This window comes from Pygocentrus nattereri, chromosome 11 (genome assembly GCF_015220715.1).
Source record: "Pygocentrus nattereri isolate fPygNat1 chromosome 11, fPygNat1.pri, whole genome shotgun sequence".
Classification (NCBI taxonomy): Eukaryota; Metazoa; Chordata; class Actinopteri; order Characiformes; family Serrasalmidae; genus Pygocentrus; species Pygocentrus nattereri.
The window spans coordinates 13,816,860-13,836,187 of record NC_051221.1 but is presented as its reverse complement, the minus strand read 5'-3'; positions in this window follow the sequence as shown (position 1 = coordinate 13,836,187).

Genomic DNA, 19,328 nt, shown 5'->3' with positions numbered 1-19,328 from the left:
TATAATCTCGAATTGTACCACGAGCCATTTGAGCTTCAAGTACAGCTCGGCTTGACCCGCCTTCCTTCAAGGCTCGTGGAAGACAACCGTCGAGAATGTTCTCTGTACTGGAACCCAGGTGGTGGAACGAACTCCCACTGGCTGTCTGTACAGCAGAGTCTCTCACTGTCTTCAAACGCAGACTGAAGACTCATCTCCTTATACAGCACTTAAATGAGCACTGAATTAAGTACTGATTATAATGTACTGTACTGCACTTATGTATTATGTTGTATTGTATTGCACTATTCTGTGTTCAGCTCTGCTCCTTTTTCTCTGGGTATCTACAGTGATTTGTTTCTAGCAGTATCTGAGCTCAGGACCAGTTTTCTCTCTAACCTGTTGGTAACTAGCAAATATACTTTCTCTAGATAGACAGAGCATTTCTTGTAAGTCACTCTGGATAAGAGCGTCTGCAAAATGCTGTTAATGTAAAATGTAAATGCATCACTAGTCTACCTCAGGGTGGTGCTGTAGCAGATTAGTTCACCCACTTGTTCCTCTATAGCCTTGCAACTGTAACTATGCCTGAGATACCTCTGAAAGACTTATGATGCCTGGAGCGGCCAGCCAGCATAGGACCCCCAAAATACCAGGAGGTGTTTTGCACACTGATTAAAACCAACAACAGAGTCACGTCTTTTTTATTGTGCAAATATCCACTTATTCAGTTTAAGGCACTTTAGTTACATCCATTCATACTGAAGTTATAAGGGGTGTTTCAGCCCAGGCTGCTTTCTGAATGAGATGCAATCTGCTTGTTAAGTCTGATGCATGACATAATAGCCGCTCCTTGAGATCCCAAAAGCAAACAACAGTGGTGGAACCTTTTCATGATCACTTAATCATGAAAATCAGGCTCCATTGAGGGTTGAAAGGGTCTCAATGGTCTAACTCCAATCATTTGTTGAATGTCATAACTTGTTGAAATTGTGATGTATCAACCTTTTGACGTCTGGGCCTGAGCTCCTACTGCGTTGGCTGAGGCTCTCATCTTTTCAACATGCTGCAGTGCTTTGTTATTGTCTGAATAGATCTGAATAAAAAAACTACTCTACTGTCACTCTAATGCTTTAGACAGAGAGGTGTAGGCGTGCTCTATATTGAAAAGTCTTTGATTTAAACGTTATTTTCAATCATTCTGCATTTTGGTACCAAGAGGCATTTCGAAACAGTCCAACTGGGACATGTCAATACAATAAAGACATTTTAGTTTGGAGACTTTTTTCTCTCTTTGTTCTTATTGTCATTCTGCAGCTTTCCCTGTGATGAGAAGGAGAAGAAGAAATGGCTGCAGTTCATAAGGTAAATTACAGTTCATAAACAAATGAAGAAAAACAGCATTAGCATTTTTCTACGTAGCGTTAGTAACCACCAGTAAAAAGCAAACTGGCCCTTTGTGGATTCCCTCGATACATGCTCGAAACCACATCTTTGAAACCCTATATAGTCCATATAAAACCCATAGCCTACATCAAGCGTATCAGCTTTTGCCAGTGGGCACTATCGCTAATGTTAGAGCCCACCAGTATCAAACTTTGCTTTCTCCATTCATGTAAGAATTGTAACTTATCAACTGAAGCCAGAATGACTACTGTAGTTTTTTTCATTTATATATATATGTGTGTGTGTGTGTGTGTGTGTGTGTGTGTGTGTATGTATATGTACATGTATACACACACATATTTAGCACTATCGCTAAATTAAGAAATGCATGATCCCTACAGGAGCAGAAAAGTTAGTTCATGCATTCAGTCCTTCAAGTCTAGATCACTGTAATGCCCTGCTGTCTGGATGTCTCAGCAAAAGCCTCAACAAGCTTCAGCTGGTCCAGAACGCTGGAGCCAGAGTCTCACAAGAACCTGAAAGTTCGACCATATTAGCCCAGTTTTATCAACCCTGCACTGGTTACCAGTTAAATTTCACATTATGATTATATAAATATAAATGATTATATAAATTTCACATGATTATAAAATTCTATTATTGACCTATAAAGCTCTAAACGGACTCGCCCCTCAGTACCTGAGTGAGCTTCTCTCCTACTATGAACCATCACAAGGCGCTGGCTTACTACTGGTACCTAGAATTAATAAAGTTACATCAGGGGGGAGCTTTCTCATACAAAGCCCCCCAGCTCTGGAATAACCTTCCTGCTAATGTTCGGGACTCAGACACAGCCTCAGTCTTTAGGTCTAGGCTAAAAACTTACTTGTACAGTCAAGCCTTTGGTGATTAGTCTTCCCTGTCAGATATAGACCTGACAGAGTCTCTGCTACTCTGTTATACTGTAATCTATGATCAGTCACTCTTTACAGAACTGACTCTGTGTTTTTTCTTTCATTGCTGAGTTGAACAGCTGCCCATCTTGTGCATCTGATGCTGTTGCCTCTTCTGCCTTGATCAGGTGCCACTGCTCACCAGCCTTCTCGACCAGCTTGACCACCACTGAGCTTCTTGCTTTACAACGCTGTGCAGTCCTCACCCTCAGATGCTGCTGCCACTGCATAATCTTAAACTAATCAAATGAACTGCTGCCCATCTGTTTTTCCCGCATTGTACTATAATACTATAATACTTTATACTAACAATGTTTGCTATCCGGTGTTGATCAGAGGAGGATGGGTTCCTCTCAAGGGCTCTTCCACTTGCCCTTAGGGACACTTGCCACTCTCACCACTGGTTTACTCATGGGGGCTTGGACCTGGATTTTCTTTCTGTAATGCTGATTGTTCTGTAAAGCTGCTTTGTGACAACAACTGTTGTAAAAAGCACTACATATATAAACTTTGCTTGCTTGCTTGCATTTTGCTCAAAACAGCAGAACAGTTTTGTCTGTTAGAAACAGAGAGGAAGTTCCCATCCGCTGCAGTGGAGCAATCTGACCACATGGTGACAGTATTTACAAAAGAAAGCATGAAATACGAACATCAGGTTGGTGCAGAGAACATTTCTGAACATGGTTACATGTGTGCACATTAGACATCCATACATATGCGGCCCTTCTTGTTTGGAGGTATAAAAAGGAGCGATTCATTCAGGCTCTTCACATTTCTAGCTCAGCAGGTGTAATGTCAAGATTTCCGCTAAACAATTTCGAACCGAGCCCTTAATATGAGTCAGACAAAATGCAGAACGTTCCTCTGCTGGGGAGGCAATGAGTCAAACCCAGTGCAGAAAATACCAACACCAATCACCATCAAACTCTCTGACTACACGGGAGCTCCTGCCTCACGATCATTTCTTTAAATTGCATGTAATCATAATTAATATGCAGTTCTTCTGCAGTGCTGACGTACGTTGTGGGCCTACCTGAAAAACAAACCCTCACTGTGTTCAATACACAGCGACAATTCCTTTGATACAAGCCCACTGTGACATTTCACAAGGACAAAAGAAAGGTTTGTAGTGAAGCTATCTCCTTCTCTGAATGTGCTATCATCCACTGCTGCTTTCTGCAGCCCTTTTGTTTAGAGCATTTAGTTGATCCAGTGGAGACGAGCACTTGAGCTTGTGAGATGAGTCTTTCGGTCTTTGTGAAAGAGCCGAGAAAGTCGTTTTAGAAAAGAAAGGCAATATACTTCTCCTTTTTTCCTTTCTTATTAATAAAAAATCTTCACAGGAACCTGAAATTCAGCACTTTGTCATTGTGTGGTGAGCTAATTTTACCAGTGGCCTGCTAAAGGTCATCCTAACTAAGTGTAATTCAGCCTAATTAGGCTGCCATACGGGTGACATACTGCTGCGTGCAAAAGTTTTGGGACCCCAGTCGCATGACGTTGACGTGTTGTTGGTTTTCTAAGTGAAAATTAGTTAACACAACAGTTACAGGGCACACTTTTAATATGGAATTACTATTTTATATATATATATATATATATATATATATATATATATATATATATATATTGCACTACAATTTGCAGGATATATAAATATATATATATATATATATATTTATATTTATAAACATGTATATATAGATATAAATATATATTTAATGCAAAGTGATTAAAAACCATAGTGCTCATCTTGGGATAATCATTTTGGACAGTTATGTTGCTCAGAAACTTTAGCTTACGGTTAAAAACTATATTGCTAACGGAAGAGTTACTTATTGTGATTATCATTAATATATTAATTATTTATGGACCATTGGTGTATTTTATCACTGGATATTTTCTAGAAGCAAAAAATGCATAAACACTACATAAACTCTGCTAAACTCTGCTTTCTGCTTTCTGTCGTGTCTAATGACACCCCTTAACTGTGGTCAAATCAAGTACAGCCGTTAGTGATTTACAGGAGTTCCAAACATTTGTAAGAAGTTCTGCATAGTTCAGTTATTAGGATGTAAACAAAGTCATTCAGAGAGGTTTGATGTGAAATTCTCTATTTTAGAGGAATTTACAGAGTCAGATTTGCACACAGTGGTGGTGATAGGAACCAGACGTCTGAATGCTTATGCCTCGAGAAGCTCCCTCACAGTAAGGTCTTACATGAAAATGTTATGAATACTTAGCCTGGGATGCTGTTGTGTGATAGATTTGATGGAAAATGAGTTATTCTGTGAAACAGTTATGAAGACACTGCTGTCTGAGTCGTTGTTTTTCACGATAGTTTTGAGAAGGTTTTGGCCTAAACTGCATTTTTAAAATCATTTCCTAGAAAAGAGACACATTCAGAGTATCTCTGTTTTACCATCATGAACATTACACACAGTATAAAAACTCATATTTGTACGCGTCATTTTGGATAATGAATAAAAGGACACTATTTGTGTTGCAGTCATGGCGACTCCTGGTTCCTATCACCACCGCTGTAAAGAAATCAAGAGCCAGTAACCCCTCTGAGTGACAACATCTCAGTGACTGAATTATGCAGCAACTTTTGCAAACACTTTATTTGGACGGTCCGCTGTAGATGCTTCGAAGACGCTCAGTCTATCTTTAACTAACATTCAACAAAATATATATTAAGTGTAACTAAACTTAAAGTTGGGTGTGAAAGATTCTATGAAATCATTCCCTTATTCTAACCATAACCTCAAGGTAAAACCTACACCTACTCCTCAACCTAATCTTAACCTTCATGCTGGTGATAACCAATTGAGTATCACCAGAAAGTCTGTTAAGAGTATAAGCGTCTGTAGATCATCTATAGGGGACCATTCAAATTTAAATTGGTGGAGTTCCCCTTTGATATGAGTAAATGTAATAAGATGTTACTCCATCTAAATCATTCAATCACCCAGTTTCTTCAAATGTTGTGTGTGGTTTGATAAGAACGCATAGCATGGGAAAAACGTAGAGACAACTCAATGAACAACCACCTGCAGTTGTGCACTTCTGGAGCTTAGAGTGCTTCCACTCTCTTATATGGGCTTCCGGTCTGCTCTGTCCTCCAATGATTTCTCTCTCTTTTCTCCCTCTACTGCCCTCAGTGCTCTACTTCTACTGTTGCCATTGGAAATAGTATCCTGGCAACCGCAGGCAGCGGCGCAATGACAAGGTAAGGTCACTGAATGCGTCTGAAAGACCCAGCGCTTTCTCGTAGAGCTAACCCTTACACGAGTCTTGTTAAACGAGTCAAAAAGACAAATAATATCAGACCGCCCATTTTTCCGCTTGCTCATTTGCATGGGTCAGTGCTGATGTTGTGTTAGATGCAAGACCTGTGCAAGTCCTGCATGACACCTTCATGAGCTGTCATGTATATTTTAAGGAGGCCAGGTGATAAATGCTCGGTGACTACTGAATGCATAGCCAACGCAAAGCAAATTTTTTCCAAAATGGACATAATAGACGACACAATATGATGACCTTTCAATCAGCTGTCAGTCATCCTTAATAGTACTGAACAGTGAATAGCTGTGGTGGACTAGATACTGTTGTTTCTGTTACTAAATGGTCAATAAAACAGGCTAACTAGGCCCTCCAGTGTATCAGGAAAACTGAAGCCTCCAGTCTAAAGCATTCACTTCAAGGACAAAGCAGCCCCCCCTTCTTTGAGTGGAGACCTAAATGAGCTCCTCTAATGCTGGCACGACTATTCTGTCTGCACATGAGCTTTATATTCACCTTCAGGGGTAACAGATTTGCGCTGGGCTGACTGTATATAAGCTCAGACTGAATATCTGTTCTGCATGGAAAATCAGAATGACAGTACTCAGCGCTGGTCGACGCAGTCTAACTCCTAGCAGTGCTGCGGAAGCTGCTGTACTTACATTACCTTTTCTAAGACGAGAGGAAGCCCAATGAAAGCTAACCGTCACTTTTTTGTTTCAGTAAAAGAAGCTGATTTGTTGTTTCATATCATTCTGTAAAACTGACTGACTGAACTGTGTTTGAAGCCATTGTACAATACTAGATATGTGCACATATTTGTAAAGCCATTTCTTGCTGTAAGTGGTACAAGCAGCTGCTTTGGGCCACTGAGCCACCCCCTGACCCCCACACATGTTTTCAATCCTTTTATTAATGTTTTCTCAGCCATGATATTGGCAGAAAAATAATATTTAGCTGTTTTCCTACTGAAATTAAAAAGGAGAAGTTTGTAAATTGTACTATCATATGTAAAAGTTCCGGCACCTCTGGTTAGAAGGGGCCAAATGACATGTTTTGAGAATAAGATAGTGAGAATAAGATAACATACCCTCCACAGAGAACACACTTCTGCACACTTTAATGCATCATTACTGTTTACTGGCTTTCAAGCATATAATATATGGCCTGTGCAAAAATTATAGTATGTCACATTACCTTTAATCTTTTTTCCAATGTGCTAAATTTGGAAAAGAAAAAGAAGAAATATGTATGAATGGTGCATTCAAATTTGCAGAAATATGTCATATGTGTGTTCTCTGCACGGAAAACATAGTTTAAATGAGGCTGCCCAGATTTTTGCATAGCACTGTAATAATATGCTTGGGCTGACTAGGGACTGGCAAGTTGCTTAAGCCCCCCGAGCTGTTAATTAATGCCCCTGAAGCTGAGCCTATACTACCAGAGGCGATTTTCCAGGTCAGGCGCTCAATCAAAAGCGATTGACGGCAAGGATGATCTGGTGATCCACTGTTGGAAATAAAGGTGCTGTGCAGAGACATCTTTGTTCATCAAGGTACAAACAAATACTATTCCCTCAAAGGTACAACAGTGGTTCTAAGGCCCACTTGAGTACCTTAAGGAAGTTTTTCCACGTGAAAAATCTTTTCGTAACCAAATGTTTTAAAACAGAACAACAAAATAAAAGTTCTGTAGATGAGACGGGGTGTGGAGTCAACACAACTTAGAAAATATAATTTCAATGGATTATGGTGCAGTTATGTTCCCTGACTAAAGGTACTGAGATGTACCCTTGAGGGGACCACTCCAGTGACAAGAGGGGCAGTGACAGTTTAGTGTGTGTATTTCTGAGACAGAAATAACGAGAATAACGAGTCACTTTTTAGCCTAATGATCGAGCTTGGAAGGACTGGAGGCCTTCAGATATTTCCAAACATGTTCAATTTTTACGACTTCAAATGTTCACGGGTCCTGTAGTAAGAAGTTCAGTGATGGAACTTAACAAGTGATTCATTCAACTACCACTAAGAGAGCTAGAAGAGCAAAGAAAGAAAAGGGTAACGTGTTGTGTATGCTCTCCATCATGTGGGTGGTGGAGCTGCGTGTAGAGTTCAGGCAAATAATCACTCTTTTTACAATTTCTTGGCAACGGTTTCAACCTCAGACTCACCCCCAGTGTGCGTTTTCGTTACGCTTGTGTGCACAAACAGCTCTGGTCAAGTTTAGCTTTGTTTATATCACATTCTAACAGTGTGATCTGGGATTTGAGTGCCTTTTTGAGTAGCTGAGACTTGTTACATGCGTTGTACCCCCTTTTTCTTACCTAGTGTGCATGTCTTTGTGATCAAATGATGGACATTCGCTGCTTAACGGATTATGTATTTAACATTGATGTATCCTATCCCAGTGTATTTCGTTGCCATTTATAAAAGCAGAAATGCATAAATTTAGTGGTATGTCTACCTGTGGTAAAACCAAGCACAGCCTTGAGTAGTTTAGTGCCTGTTGCTTTAATGTCTTCAAAGCTTCTGAGATCAAGCTTCTACTTTACACTGCAGGCTTATTATTCCTTTATTAATTCAGAGTCTTATTTCTCAGTATGTACTATAAATTAGTATTATACATTGTTTGGTATCTACTACAAAACTGTTATATAGTTGTAGTATTGAGGGATTGGAGAGTGGGCCCTTAGAGTGTAAAGGGTTAATGTTTCTCTTTCACTGCTCTTAAACATGAGGCAGTAAAAGAGGTCAGGGCACAGCAAGAAATCTATAATCAATAATTGGGACATACAAACAAGCCTTAAAGCCCTAAAGCAGGTCTTACTCTACTACAGTGAACACAGGAACAAGGAGACATCCATCAGAATTGCTAACATATGCAAGATTGCATTTGCATTTGCGATTGGACAATGGCACAAATGACACATAGACACTGATGACAGGATGGCAAAATAACTTAATTTAGCTTAACCCTTGTGTGGTGTTCATGTTTTTGTTACTCAGTGGGTCTAATGGTCTAATTTTTTTTTTTAAAATCAATACAGCCAACTTATGTAAAAATACCAGATGTTTAAAATGTCAGGGTTCTCCTTTAGCAGCTGTAGCCTGTCAGCACCCTATCCATGTTGTCCACCCTCACAAACATATATACACACAGACAGACAGACAGACAGACACACACACACACACACATGCGCAGTAACAGCAGGCCATGTAGTAGGAGAACAGAGTGAAGGACACAGCACCTCCACATTTTTACTCCCTGTGGGTTCACCTCAACACCACACGTGGTATATAAATGTCTGGGGGGTGAAAAGAGTGAAGACACTGAAAATGTATTATTTTATATGTTCTTCACAGAAAATGAGTAAAGACTAAGAAATCTGAGGTTGAAATGATAATTCGCACCATTTTTTCTTTTGGTAAACATTGAAAATGGGTTTCACAGACCTGAACACCACAAAAGGGTTGAAGCTATGCTGTGTAAGTTCTGGGGATTTGGAGACCACTCTAGTGGATATGTGTAATTGCAGGATGAATCTGATGATCTGAATACTCAAAAAGAACTTGATGAAGGACGTGTCTTCCGACAACACACATCAATGATGGTCATGTTTGTCATCATAGCATCATATTATCGTCATAACGTCACATTCATGTAATGTATGCATACGCTATATTGCCAAAAATATTCACTCACCCACACAAATCATTGAATTCAGGTGTTCCAATCACTTCATTGGTCACAGGCATATAAGACCAAGCCCCTAGGCCTGCAGACTGCTTCTACAAACATTAGTGAAAGAATGGGTCGCTCTCAGGAGCTCAGTGAATTCCAGTGTGGTACCGTGATCGGACGCCACCTGTGCAACAAGTCCATTCATGAAATTTCCTCATTACTAAATATTCCACAGTCAACTGTCAGTGGGATTATAACAAAGTGGAAGCGATTGGGAACGACAGCAACTCAGGCACGAAGTGGTAGACCACGTAAAATGACAGAGCAGGGTCAGCGGATGCTGAGGGGCATAGTGCACAGAGGTTACCAACTTTCTACAGAGCCAATCACTACAGACCTCCAAACTTCACGTGGCCTTCAGTTTAATTCAAGAACAGCATAGAGAGCTTCATGGAATGGGTTTCCATGGTCGAACAGCAGCATTCAAGGGTTCCATCACCAAGCACAACGCAAAGCGTCGAATGCAATCATGTAAAGCGACACCGCTGGACTCTAGAGCAATGGAGACGTGTTCTCTGGAGTGACCAATCACACTTCTCTGTCTGGCAATCCGATGGACGAGTCTGGGTTTGGCGGTTGCCAGGAGAACGGGACTTGTCTGACTGCATTGTGCCGAGTGTAAAGTTTGGTGGAGGGGGGATTATGGTGTGGGGTTGTTTTTCAGGATTTGGGCTCGGCCCCTTAGTTCCAGTGAAAGGAACTCTTAATGCTTCAGCACCAAGAGATTCTGGACAATTTCATGCTCCCAACTTTGTGGGAACAGTTTGGGGACGGCCCCTTCCTGTTCAAACATGACTGTGCACCAGTGCACAAAGCAGGTCCATAAAGACATGAATGAGCAAGTTTGGTGAGGAAGAACTTGACTGGCCTGCACAGAGTCCTGACCTCAACCCAATAGAACACTTCAGGGATGAATTAGAGTGGAATTAGAGTGTCCAACATCAGTGTCTGACCTCACACATGCCCTTCTGGAAGAACGGTCAAAGATTCCCATAAACACGCTCCTAAACTTTGTGGAAAGTTTTCCCAGAAGAGTTATGGCAGTTACAGCTGCAAAGGGTGGGTCGACATCATATTAAACCCTACAAATTAAGAATGGGATGTCAATCAAGTTCAATGACGTGTGAAGTCAGACGAGTGAATACCTGCGGCAATATAGTGTTTGTATTACGTGGACTGAAAAACTCTAAAATCTGTCCTGACGCATGCTTTTTAAACAGTTATTTCAGGCTTTAGAGGGTCTCAGGATTATAGCACACTGTCACCTCACCCCCCTGCCATGGCTTTTCTCGGGTAAGTAAACATATAAAAAATTGTAATGAAATTTCTTTCATCATTGTGTTATTGTCAGTTATTTAAATAATTGTGTTGTATTGAGCTACTAACAACACAAACAACTGGAGAAACACCTCCTCCCACAGGGAAAGAGCAAAGGGTTAGTTAAAAATGTATGGAAGGGTCTTTTTACTCACCCTTCTTCAGCCTGGTCCCTAAGTTAAAACTACTTTTAGTTTAGTAGGATTACTAAAAAAGCTAGGAAGCTTTTGTGACTTGAATTTAGTTTAAAGCTAGAACTGTTTATTTTTCCCTCTTATGTGACCCCATCCCCTTATCCTTTCTTTTTGCCTTTATTCAGTTTTTGTAGAGGATTTGCTTTGCTCCTGCAGTTGGATTAGTATTTCAACAACATTTAATCTTCATGTTAGAGTGAGTGGCAGTAGGACGTAAGTGCTGACTTGCTGATTTATTAGAGCTTTTCCAAACTACTCCTACTCTAACAGCGCAGTGGGCTTTGACACAAGTGTAGGTGATAATGCGGGAGAGGTCAAGCTGGAGCAGGAGAAGGCCAAGCAGGAGCTGTGGAGCTTTTCCGAATGAACATGTATCTATGAAATGTCTTTCTTGTCAATGCATTTGAAAATCACATTTCACAAGAAATTTCACAAAACTCAAGAAATTTCGCCTTAAGAATGGTTGGTGAATGAGGCCCCGTGTGAATCCGTGGGAAACTGGAACGCATTTTCTTCCGTAACATGACATATTTCCAAGTGAAACAGGCTACTCGGACATTATTATTCAGGATTTGATTGGATCATGAAAAACAGGCATTCTGGAATGAACATGGAGACAAATGGCCACCAGGATCCTCCTGTTCAACATAAAGGCCAAAGGAAAACAACAAATAAAAACAACCACATTTTGTCAAAAAAGAGAAGCACTACAATATTCCGACATGTGCGTCCTGTAGTTTCTGGAACACGATTCTCGATTTCAATGTGACGTAAACGAAGCAATGGTTAGCAGGTTAGCGCTGCTCTTGCTTTTCTAACACTTTCACTGACTAAGCAAGAGTAAAAGACTTCAGGAAAAAAGTCAGGTTAAATAAGTCCGTGTACAAGTGCAATTACCTGACATTTGAGCAAAAGGTGGACTGTGTGTGTGTCTTCATCCATCACTCCTTCATCAGCTGCCCTTCTGAGCCTCTCAGTCTCACAGCTTGGCAAGAAAATGTTGGAAAACAGCACAAATACTGCCAGATATCTTAACTACCTCACTCCTGTTAACATGAACACAAAGTTTTCAGTGTAAATAATCTAAAATAACTCAGACGTAATTATTTTACTGGTTAAAACACTGAAAGAGAGAGTAAAGTGAGGAGAAGAAATTATGTCGTCTTATGGCATACACGTATGTGCATATATGTATGTGCAACCAGGAGAATCGATGATGATGTGCGTTTTCACTTGATGACTGCTAAGGGTGATGGGGGAGAAGAGAAAACAAATTAAGATATTATTGGTCATTTTTCCTGGCTGTTGACACATAACACAATCAAGTGTCAGAAGTGAGCAGAAATCACTACACTACAAGTATTTGTCACATTGTTGTACCACAGGGCTCTGTAGTGGGCCCCCTTCAATTCACAGTGTACATATTTATGTATTATTATCACAGTGTTGTTCCATATTTGTGTGTTGTATGTATCTTGCATGCAAGAGGCAGAGAATAGAAGGCAGAATAAAGGATTTTCAGAAGGCCTATCTTAAGATGTGCAGTCCACATCTACTTTCACTTCTTTTTCATCCATCACTCTTAGAACTGGGCTACATCCATACCCTGAATACATCAGCAAGGTTTTAACGGGGCTTGTTTTCAGTTGGCTGCTGGAAGTGATGTATGTTAAAGGTGTAGATTGTCAGAAAATAATAACAATAACAAAAAAAAAACTATTGTCACCAACAAAGAGCAGAGATTTTAAGATAACAGAAGTTTTGTGACCATAGTCTTGCTGTATCCTACAGAATAAAATAAGAAAAGAAAGTTTGGAAGAATGGTCTTTGGTTTCTGTGATATATTGTAATTCACTTTTTTTCCTTCTGCTTATTAATTTTGCAGAACTTACAGCCCTGCACCCCACACTCACTACTATCCAGGTCAGCAGAGGGATGGACGGATGCTGCATCTGTTTCCATAGTAACATCACTTCTGAAGAAGAGGTGGATGCAGTGTGTTTCCCAGGTGATGATGGTTGAGACACACACAACACACACACACACACACACGTACACACAATCGTCAATTTCAATCCATTGATTTCCATTTTGTATTGGTCCAGAGTTATAACTAAACCCTGAGTAAGAGACTAAGTCATCATTGTCTTGTTTTAAAACTATATGAGGTTATGAGGAGTGTATAGACATCATGCCCATATATTGTCTGGGCTGGTCTCCACAGAGGCTGCAACAGCAAAGAGCGAGGTTCAGCGTACATTTGTAAATACTGTTGCCTGTTAATGTTCATCAAACACAATGAAGAGTTACATTTAATTTTGTATCAGGCACAGAGTCGCAGAGCACAGCCACGGAAGTGGCTGGCAAGCAAGACATATAGAGACTAGAGAGATGCACTGCCCAGCTAGCTTACACAGACAAACAGACAGACTACACAGAGATAAGCTGCCCAGCCAGGTTAGACAGATAGACAGACAGACTAGAGAGAGATGCACTGCTAAGTTAGGTTAGACAGACAGAGAGACAGACAGACAGATTCGAGAGAGTAAACTGCCCAGCTAGGTTAGACAACTAGGTTAGTCACAAACAGATGGACAAACAGGCTAAAGAGACATGCACTGCCCAGCAAGGTTAGACAGACAGACAGAGAGATGGACTTTTACTGTCTGACTCATGTAGACCATGAAACTGTTAAAGGTAACGTGTATGCTAACATTTCACAAGCTTCATGCAGAAGATAGAATGACTTTTAGAAGCTTCATATTTCTGTGTTTAATTTATAACGGCCTTTTTCAGTTTTCTGTCCCACCTTAATTGTTGCAGCAATAACATTCAGATGAAGGAATGTGCCAGAATGTAACTGCTGCACTGTATAAGACAGAACAGAATAAGGAGCTTATCAGAAAGCGTTCATGCAAATTGCCATTAGCTGAGTTCTAGCAAACTACCACAATCCTACAAGGAAGCTAGCAGAAGGTAGAATTATCACTAGTGTAGGTTTTTCCTCATGTTTTGACTGAGGCCTGAATTTGAAGGCCTAGGTATAATAGTCACAGTTTGCCACTAGGTACATAAACACCTACCAGAATCCAGTAAAGAGTTCTCTTTTTAATATATTTTACAATTATTATTCATTTATTTTGGTCACGTCTTCTAGTGCCTCTCAAGTGCCTCTCACGAAGATATTGTCACCAAGGCTATTGTCTATTAGCTGACCAGTAACATGGCTAGTTTATTTTCTTTATAGTCCAATGTGTGGAAGGTAATGAGGCATTTCCTGAAAACAGTCCATCGTTTCTGCATTTTGGAATGAGCACATTTCCTTTAGAGACTCTGGCAAAGGGAGAGACACTGGTTTGGACTGTTGTACTAGTCTAGGCTTAGTCCTATATTGATAACCGTTTCAGTGCACCAGCGCCATAGCTGGTTATTACAATTTCCCCCTCATCTATTCACACCCTTGGACATACACACACACATACACAAACACTCAACCACCACTTTTGCTCAGCTTCCGCCCAAGAGGCCACCACTCAGGGTCCATGAGCGGCGCGAAAGCTCATCGCCCACAGCAGAATTGCACTCTGGGGACTGCTGGCATTTGCCCATGACGCACATGCACAGCTGTAATCCAGAGATGGTGACACTTTGTCATTCATGGCTGAAGGATCACATGGAAGGCACTTTTCAAAGGTACAATTAGTTTCTCTCAATCAGAGCCAGCGAGACAAAAAAGCCCGACCACGGAGGCTTAAGTGCTCCTATTCAGACCGCCATCGCCAAAATGAAACAGAGCTCTCTCTCTCTCTCTTTCTCTCTCTCTCTCTCTCTCTCTCTCTCTCTCCCTCTCTCTCGCTCTCTCTCTCTCTCCAAGTTCACAAAGTGACGGAATGACTGTACCACTCTATTTTCTGTGGCCTTGCTGACACTTCAGCTATGCTGCGTTAGGGCCTGTGCGCTGTGCTGACTAACAGTGTGACACATGAAATGAGCGGAAACCAGGCCTCGAGTACTTCACTAATGTGCATGTGGGCTGCTTAGTCTATAGGTTGGACGGGCAGATAAAGAGATAATTGGTGGGTTAGTGAAGTGGAGATTACTCTTGATAACTGTTGAGTGGGGAAAATGTGAGAAATATCCACATGTGATTGCATCCTGCTGTCAAAATAGACAGGCTTCATTTTTTGGACTTTCACATTCAGGGAGGGCCACATGCATCCTGGGACAGAATGCAAGATTTACTATTCATTTAAAGAAGGAGGGATTAGCAGGCCTGGGTCACCCAGTGGGTTTTAGGGGCGTGCGCCCAGGGGGCCGTGCCACTAGGGGGAGAAAATCTAAACAGCTGTTTTGACGCACAGTGGGAACGTTACTAGAATTGAGTCCAGTTATCATTGTGTTACGGCTGATGAAAATCCAGATGCTCCCCATGTCTTTCAAAAATGTTTGCTTCATTTTCTCCTCCAATCATTGCTCAGCAACCGCACTACTTTCCTCTACTTCCTCGGTCAAGCATTAAGCTAGCATTCCTATAAATGTACTTTCAATTTTGAAGCTCAAGATATTCAGATAGCCTGGTGGAACTGTCAAAAAGCATAATCTTGCTGTTGTTTTGTCTTGCTTGGAAAAAACACTGTACATATAGCTCTGATGTGCCCAGGCTTGCTGTTAGCATGCTGCCATTGTGGTGCTGCACAGCCCTCATATACCTTCTTGTACATTATCATAAAAATTCCCTGACCACCTAAAAAAGATAGCCAGGTAAGGCCAATAACTTGATGATCCAGGCCTGGTGCTTAGTGGACGTGTGGTTTTACAAAGCAAATGACGTGATTATCTTGTTGCCCACTTTAGTTCACATTAGCAACCTTCTTCTACGCTTCTACTTTGTCTTTGCTAATGCTTGCAGCTGAAGCTAACAACAATTTAAAAGTCATCAAGCATTGCTACATGACGAGGAACATAGTGCACTAAATGTGAACAATAATAGTATGTTGACACGTTGACTGCTACTTTTATTACTTAGTAATAAGTAATAAGAGTTTGCTCAGGTGACATAGGCTAGTTAGAAAGCTAACAGCAACATTTATTAGCATAAATATTAGCCTCCCCAGAAGGTTTTTGCTCACATTTTCACACTTGATTCACACTTGAGTTTGATTCTACACATGATTCTGCGTAATTATAGTTACTGTGTGAGTCCGAGTACTGAGTACACAGATGGAGGCTCGCTGTGCTGCACTTTTGAGTGTTGTTCCTGCTACCAACGCACCTGATTCTACTAATTAGCTTATTAACTGTCTATCATTAAGTTTAAGTGAGTGTATTAAAGCCAGAGGTATTCATTTCTTTGTTACTGTCCTGTAATTTTTTAGGTATCTGTACTTTATTTGAGTATTTCTGTCACTTTTACTCACTAAATTTAAAAAAATTTACTTTTTACTCACCACAGTTTCAAAATAGGCTTGTTTTAACAATCTGTTTATTTATTTATTTACACTATATTTCCAAAAGTATTCATCGTTTGCCTTCACACACATATAAAATTGAGTGAGATCCTGTTCTTAATCCATAGGGTTTAATATGATGTCGGCCCACCCTTTGCAGCTATAACAGCTTTAACTCTTCTGAGAAGGCTTTCCACAAGGGTTAGGAGTGTGTTTATGGGAATTTTTGACCATTCTTCCACTGATATTGGATGAGAAGGCCTGTCTCACAGTCTCCAATCTAATTCAGCCCAAAGGTGTTCTATCAGGTTGAGGTCAGGACTCTGCGCAGGCAAGTCAAGTTCTTCCACACCAAACTTGCTCATCCATGTCTTTTTGGACCTGCTTTGTGCACTGGTGCACAGTCATGTTGGAACAGGAAGGGGCCTTGGGAGCATGATATTGTCCAAAATCTCTTGGTCTGCTGAAGCATTAAGAGTTCCTTTCACTGGAACTAAGGGGCCGAGCCCAAGTCCTGAAAAACAACCCCACACCATAATCCCCCCTCCACTGCATTAGAGTCCAGTGGTGGCGCTTTACACCACTGCATTTGACACTCTACATTGCGCTTGGTGATGTAAGACTTGCATGCAGATACTCGGCTTTGGAAACCTATTCCATGAAGCTCTATGCTGTTCTTGAGCCACATGAAGTTTGGAGGTCTGTAGCGATTGACTCTGCAGGAAGTTGGCGACCTCTGCACAATATGCGCCTCAGCATCCACTGACCCCGCTCTGTCATTTTATGTGGCCTTTCGTGGTAGGCCATGAGTTGCTGTCATTCCCAATCACTTCCACTTTGTCATAATACCACTGACAGTTGACTATGGAATATTTAGTAATGAGGAAATTTCATGACTGGACTTGTTGTACAGTTGGCGTCCGATCACGGTACCACACTGGAGTTCACTGAGCGCCTGAGAGCGACCCATTCTTTCACTAATGTCTGTAGAAGCCGTCTGCAGGCCTAAGTGCTTGGGTTTATACTACTGTGACCATGGAAGTGATTGGAGCGCCAGAATTCAATGATTTGGATTGGTGAGGGAATACTTTTGGCAATATAGTGTATTTATTTTATCTCTACCTACTTGTATACTTTTTAAACAGGCAATTGTATTCAGGCACCCAGTGAAGCGCCTATCAGCATCCTCCTGGCTGTGAAACAGGGGAGGACGAGGGTGAAGTGGAGTGAACCTGTCATTAGCTGCTTTCACGGCTTACAGGCCCCAGCAGTGAGCAAGTGGGAAAATAAAAAAAAAAAAAAAAAAACAGACGAGACAATGGAATCCATAGAAACTGATGGCATTGAGGTAGTGCTTAATAGGGGTAATGAGCCCTGCATCCATGGCTTCAATCCTGGAGTGGGATATTATGTGTATCAGGAGAATTCTCTGTGATCCGATAGAGTTTCAGGCTGGTTACTGCGAGTTAATTAACTCACAGCATAAGACCGCTAAAACAGTAACTATTACATGTCAGTATATATCTTTAGTAATGTAGGCTGCCCCTGTCTCAAGTGATACAGACCTGAAACTGTAACTGAGAGTCGTACAGTGGATAGAATCTAGATGAAGCTTCATTTGCATTTCCACCTTATATTATGTAGCGGTTACATACGGTATGGACGTTACTTTAGTGCATCAAGTCATTACAGGTAAGACATAAATTGACCAATAAACATGTTTCATGTCTGCTGTGACAATATGCTTTAGCCTATAATGATTGTTTATGATCATGTTTTTAAAATTGTGTTTTTTTCTCATCTTTGCACATCAGCTGTTTGATTAAACTTTCATGTCGTCTTCATGTGGGTCTGCCTGCTGTGGCAGTATCCTGTGTATCTGCCCTCAATAATTATTACATTATAAGCTTATACATATTTAACTTTGTAGGTTTAACTTTGTACATATCAGCTTGTCTTATGTTAACCTAGTGTTGCTGTCTTGTCTGGACAGAAGCAACAGGAGCATCTGGGCATCAGGAGGGTCAGTTCATGAGGGTGAGGTTTGCACAGCATTGTACAGCATGAAGCTCAGTGGTGGTCAAATTGGTTCAGAAGATTGGCGAGTGGTGGGCACCCAATCAAGGCAGAAGATGCAACAGAAACAACAGCATCAGACTCACAGGATGGAGAATTATTGAACTCATACACACAGAGAGTCAGTTCTGTAAAGAGTGGCTGATTACAGTATTAACAGAGTGCAGCAGAGACTCCAGGTCTAGTTATTACAGCCAAAACTAAAAGGGAGAAACCAGAAAAATAACAGAAATGTTATCAAACCTCTGATCAAGAAACCAAATCTTGATGTCACCGTTTTGTCCAATTACAGGCCTGTTTCTAACTTACCGTTTATATCTAAGATCTTAGAAAAAGCTGTGGCCCAACAACTTAGTTCATATCTACACAAGAACCATATATATGAAAATTTTCAGTCTGGATTCAGGCCACACCACAGCACTGAGACGGCTCTAGTTAAGATAACTAATGATCTTCTTCTTGCCTCTGATCAAGGTTACATATCTCTCTTAGTGCTACTTGACCTTAGCGCGGCTTTTGATACAATAGACCACAATATTCTCCTAGAAAGGTTAGAAAACATGGTTGGAGTCACAGGGACGGCCCTATCATGGTTCAGATCTTACCTATCAGAACGTTATCAGTTCGTTAGGGTAAACAATTTATCTTCCACTTATTCAAAAGTGAGATTTGGAATTCCGCAGGGGTCTATATTAGGACCATTACTATTTACACTATACATGTTACCGTTAGGCACAGTTATAAGTAATCATGGCGTAAACTTTCATTGTTATGCAGACGATACTCAACTGTACGTCTCAGCCAAGCCTGATGACCAACACAGGTTAAAGAAAATGGAGGACTGTGTAAAAGACGTGAAAGGCTGGATGTCACGCAACTTCCTCCTATTAAACAGTAACAAAACAGAGGTTCTCCTTCTGGGTCCAAAATTAGCAAGAAGTAAATCACCA